Source organism: Epinephelus fuscoguttatus, linkage group LG19 (genome assembly GCF_011397635.1).
Source record: "Epinephelus fuscoguttatus linkage group LG19, E.fuscoguttatus.final_Chr_v1".
NCBI classification, from domain to species: Eukaryota; Metazoa; Chordata; class Actinopteri; order Perciformes; family Serranidae; genus Epinephelus; species Epinephelus fuscoguttatus.
Genome location: NC_064770.1, coordinates 7673079 through 7679348, shown reverse-complemented (window position 1 = coordinate 7679348; position 6270 = coordinate 7673079).

Here is a 6270-nt window from a genome sequence, read left to right as displayed (position 1 = left end):
ATAAAATACTTGACTGCAAGATTAACAGTGCATCAATCTTCATAAGAAGCTTACACCCTTTTGTAGCGCTAAGCTACGAAGACACCAATGCAGACAGGTAAAAGAAAGAAAAAAAAAAAAAAAGAATGACGGGATTGGGACCCCCACAAGATAAAGCTAAAGGGTCACAAGATTATTGAAAAGTTAGGAATGCTTTTTGAAATATATTTAAAATTAAAGTCAAAGTACAAACATATTTGCTTGCTCTTGTAAAACATTGTTTAATTTTACTTTTTAAAGACTACAGAACTTTTTCAAAATAACAGTCTGATAAGTAGAAAATACATTTTGTACAAAAACCTTATGTAACTTTTACTTAAATGTCCTGTGGGAAAATTTTGACCATCCAGCAACCAAAGTCTTTACAATTTTCTTAGCATTAAAAGGAAATCCTCTCAAAGTGTCTAAGGATAAAATGATTGAGAAATGAAGGAAGAAGCAGATATTTATTGACTTTGACGATTGACAATTGACAAATATTTTTGTAATCATTTGCTATTTTCTTTTTAAACACCATTTAGTTATATGATGTAACTAATGTAACAAACAGGAAAAAAATGGTTTTGTATAAAAACTTTTGTAACCTTTGCTTTCCCTCCCACCTGAGCAACCAACCAAACTCTGTACAGTTTTCTGGGTTTTCTGGAAAATTGCCATCACATATCTGTTGAAGATCTCTCTCTTTACCATGGATGGCGGAACGCATCTGAACAAGGGAGGGCCATAATTTCAAGTCATGCGGAGGGGGTTGGGGGGCATATGCATTGAAACAGACAATATTACTGATGTATTAAACAATTTTGCGGAGCACTTTTTTTATTCCGACGCCACACAGTAACATCTACAGTACACGCATGAACATGAACACATGCTTGCTCAGATTAAGCCCTCTGATCCCACTCTAACCTTCACACACAACAGGCCAAGCGTATTTACAACAAAGTACATCCAGTCCACAACCACAACCAAAACTCATCTTGCTGCCTTGAATCTAAATCAACATCATATTCATTATCATCACAAGTCAGCACTCATATCAGACTGATGTGCAGAGCCGCACACACACACACACACACACACACACACACAAAACAACAAAACAAGCGCGACTGCGCAGTTACTGAAAAGTAACCAACGTTGGAACGCTGAATTTCTGACCATTACCGCCCGCAACGTGTGTGTTACACTCCTGCCCGCTCCTGCAAAACTCTGAGAATTTATGCCTGCACAGTAATAGAGATGCACTGATTTTGTGTCTTCTCCCGTCCCGCAGGAGAAAACATGTCATTTTATAGGCTATTAATAAAGAGATTCATGGGGTTGTTTGTTTCGTTTCCCTGGCATACATGTCTTTTGACGCACTGGTCAGGAATAGCGATCCTATTTCATTGTTTTCATTTAGTTTTTAATGAAATAAAGGCTGTTTCATATTCTATTCTCCTCCTCTGTATTTATTTATTTTTCTACCTTTATATAATCACACAGTGATTGAGGTTAAGGCAAGCCCAGCGCCAGGATGAAGTTACTGAGGAGGCGGTTAAAAATTTTGAGGGGGCAAATCTTTATTACGCAACATAGGTTCACACAGTGAGTTATAAAGAGCTACAGACGTGCTTAATAGTCGTGCATAATGACAGCTCGTCACCGGTGAAACACAGTGAACTGCACATCTTCTTTCATGTTTATCTCATGACAGATGGAGCTGACAGACAGACAGACAGACAGACAGGTGGAGCAAGCGGCAAATTGGTATGAAAGCTGGTTCAGGGCATATTCGTCCATTTATGAATAATTATGGAGTGGAAACACTCATGCATGTGCACCAAGTTCATGTGTTGACATCCTGTCGCTAGGCTACATCTTCTTTTTCTTCTTCTACTGTTTAATGGCGGTTGGCAAACAGCAAATTGGTCCATTACCACCACCAACTGGTGGAGTGTGGATCAAAATGACTATTACACCTTTTAAAAAAAAATAAAATAAATATAGGCTATATCCCAATCCCGCAGTGTTTTTTTTAGCTGCCCGTTCCCGGCCGCAGCAAAGTTCAAACCGCCCGCTCCTGCGATATTTGAGTTGGGTCCCGCGGGACCCAATCCCAATGCAGCCCTCTATGTCAGAGTACAAAGTTACCTGGGCCATGGCCCCCCTGCCCCCTCCCCCGGTTCTGTGGTCTATGCTCTTCACATTATGGTACCTACACTGCCAGCTGTGTCATTTGGGTCGTGGAGATTACTAAATACCTTTTAACATTAATTATATATTTTTAGCCTAAAAGTGTCCACTACTGTCCACTTTTGTCTGTTTTCTATTTCAACATTCAAGTCCGCTAAGTTAGTGGTTACCAACATGGGGGTCAGGACCCCTAAAGGGGTCAAAACTTAGACCTGAGGGGCATGACAAGATTCATTAATAAAGGGGAAATAACATTTTCTCATAATACAAAATAATCTTCTCATTCTTCTTTCCAAATGTTTCTCTTTTATTTAGTTTGTGCTGTTTCTCTGTAAAACACTGGACAGTTTCACCACTTAAGGACTCTAAAACCTATAAAATATTGCATCTTGAGAAGTCAAAATGATTCTTAAACCTTTGATAAGTAAAAAAAAAACTGCTTTTAAGGCTCACAAGCCAAATAATTCTCTTTGGAGTTTTTTTTTTTTATTTTAATTTTCTAAACAAAGGGAAGAATAGGCAAAAAACATTTTTGTAACATAAAATAATAGTATTCAATGCATTCCATTCGATCACAGACTTTAACATTTAGTGACAAACAGATTAAATCAAATAACTTTTTTTATCTTCTCTCTCATTTTATCTACAAAGCTCACATTCTTCTGTTTGGCACCATGTATTTTAGCTACAGAACTCTCCAAATACAAAATGTCCATGAGTGATAGATACCATTGTGGTATGTTGAGTGACTGGGGTTGCTTCCATTGAGTGGCCACTAATTTCTTTGCAGCAGTTATGCCCGCTAAGAGAATGTGGCGGTAAGAAATAGGAAGATCGAAACCCGAGTCATCATTTAACAAAAACAAAGCAGGTACAAAAGGTATATTTTTTCCAATAATTATAGAGAGTGCTGATGCAACAGAGTGCCAAAAGGTGTTAACCTTAGTACAGTCCCACATCATATGGACATATGTGCCTGGTGTTGCCTGAGGACAAAAACTGCAATTGGGGGAATGACTAGCTGAAAATTTTGCTAATTTTAGGGGGGTGAAGTGGCTTCTCATGACGAAATTGTAGTGAATCATTTGATGATCGGGGTTCCTAGAGGATGAGTTGTATATTGGACCAAACTCTAGACCAGTTAATGCGCGATAGACCTAAATTCTTTTTCCAAATTTTGTAAATTGGCAGTTGCTGTGCAGTGGACTGGGTGAGTAACGAACAAAGTTTTGATACGAGCATATACTGAGCGTTGGAGGTATAAAGCCTATGGATAGGGAGAGTATCCAGATATACAGTATCCCTGTACCCCAGGGAACACCATAGGCATTGAGAGGAGATCTCAGCTGTAAATAAAAGAAAAATGTGGTACCTGGAAGATTATAGGAATCTTTAAGATCTTGGAAAGCTCTGAGTCTATTACCTTGTATAATGTCTGCTAGAACATGGATTCCTTTTCCTGACCAGCTGGGGAGAGATATAGGTTTGCCATCCAATGTAATAGAGTAGTTATTAAACAAGGGAACATTGAGATGGTATTTTACAAACAGTCATAATTTTCCTGATGGAGCGTCAAACCGAAATTACATTAGAAATAACGGAACCGAATTTTACTAAGCAATTTTTGTTTGGGATGTTTGAATAAACAACATCCTCTAAGCGGTGAGGTTTGACTCTAGATTCTTCTATAGGACGCCAGGCATTCTCCGCCTCTGGATTTAGCCATGAGCTCAGGGCTTGCGTAGTAAAAGACCAGAAATAATATTTCAAGTTTGGCAAGTTTTGACCACCTAAATTCCTTCCTTTGAAGTGTAACCAATTTCATTCTTGGAGGTTTATTGTTCCAAATAAATTTATTTATAGCAGAATGAAGTCTGTTCCAATAACCAGCTGGGGGCGGAAGTGGCAACATAGAACTGCAGAAATTTATTCTAGGCATGATATTCATTTTTATTACCGAGAATCATGCTTGAATGGACTGTGGAATCACAGACCATTTTGCCAAATCTACCAGTATAGTATTAAGAGTGGTGGCATAGTTATCACTTACGATTTTTGTAACAGAAGGAAAAATATTCAAACCAAGATACTGAAAATTTTGGACTATGGGGATACTTGTTGTAAGGTCAACAGATTTAGCTACATTATTCAGTGGAAATAATGCTGATTTAGACCAATTTATTTTGTAGCCTGAAATATCCCCAAACTTAACGAAGGTATTTAGTAAATCAAGAAGCTGTGTGGAAATGTCATTAACATAAATAAGAACATCATCAGCATACAACGAAAGATGGTGATTAGTATTATAAATGGTGATAGGGTCATGAGTTAGACGTATCACCTGGCCCAATGGTTCCAGCGAAAGAGCAAACAATAAAGTGCTAAGCGGGCACCCTTGTCTTGTGCCCCTGGAAATAGATATGTTATCTGAGTATGTGCTGCCAATCAAGACTCTGGCAATGGGATTGGAATGTAAAACTTTAATCATGGAGATATATTGCACACCAAACCCCCTGTGATGTAAAACCTGCCAGAGATAATGCCTTCTCAGTGTCAACTGATAAAACAGCACATGGTGTTAAGATGCTGGCACTACCCTCGATAACATGTAAAAGGCGATGGACATTATCAGAAGCAAGGCGAGATTTTATGAAACCAGTTTGGTCATAATGCACCAGATGGGTCATCAATGGGTCAAGTCTCCTGGCCAGAATCTTGGCAAATAGCTTAATTTCTATATTTAGCAGGGATAATGTACAGTAATTAGAAACAGCAGTGGGATCCTTGTCTTTTTTGGAATTAATGAGATGATCGCTGTATTTGAATCTCTAGAAAAGGAGCCACTTGTAACTGAAAAGTGTATCATGTCCAATAGCAGTGGACCTAATTGTGCCCAGAAAGTAAGAAAGAGCTCAGGGGGGATACCATCAAGCCCAGGTGATTTTCCCGTCTTCATAGTTAGTAATGCCTCTTTAAGCTCTGTAAGTGTAACTGGGGAATCAAACAATTCTGCAGAAGGTTGAGGGATCTGTGAAAGGCTGGCTTTAGCCAGAAAGGCTGTAAGTTCCACCTTGTTCAAAGAGGGATCAGAACTATATAATTTGGAAAAAAGTTAGCACAGGTAGAAGATATATCAGCTGGGTTAACCAGTGAATTGCCCATGTCATCTATGACGAGACGACTAGGATGAGAGCCATTAAAATAGAATTTGCAGTGTGTTCTATGTATCATAAATTCGGTTCTGTGTCGAAGAAGGGAATTTAGCTCCATCCTTGTTACCTCTCTTTCTTGTGTTAAATGTGAAGAAGGAGTATCATGCATCCTACTTTCAACTGACAATAGTTTCTTCTCCAGTTTGTTAATTTCCTGTAAACGATTTTGTTTTAAATAAATAAAATAATATTCTGATTGTTTTCAGATGTTTCCTTTTTGTTTACTTTTTGTGAAACAGTCAAGTTTAAAGGTTATTTAATTTATGGCACTTCAAAAAAGTGAAACAGGGTTTGCTTTAAAAACCATACATATATGTTTACACATACAAGCATAAAGGTGCATAGACGAGTTAAGCAAGATTAAAATAAATTGAGTTTACATACTCATCAGTTTCACCATGCATGAAGTATAATTCATCTGCATTGTTCACGTTGAATAATGAAAAATCCCACTTTTGGGGGTATTTCCTATTTCACTGATGTAAGACGTGTAATGCAATTCAGCACGTCAAAGCGTCCGCTTGTTCCTTTATCCAAAGTAAAAGTCTGCTCTTTTTATTGTCTTTTCTTAAAAAACCTCTGACCTTTGTCATCTTTGTGGGTATTTGATAACTCCCTCCACTTATTGAAGACATTTTGCATTTTAATAGGCTTTTAACTATGGCAAGAGAGGGTACAATACACCAGTAAAATTAACTTTATTTCATGAATTGCTGCATTTTTAACTGACATAATTAGACCATGTTGTGTACACCATCACTGATGAATACAAACAACAAATACAATACCACAATGATTTATAATGACTTCATTTTCTGGGACCAGTATGAGCTACTGTACATGT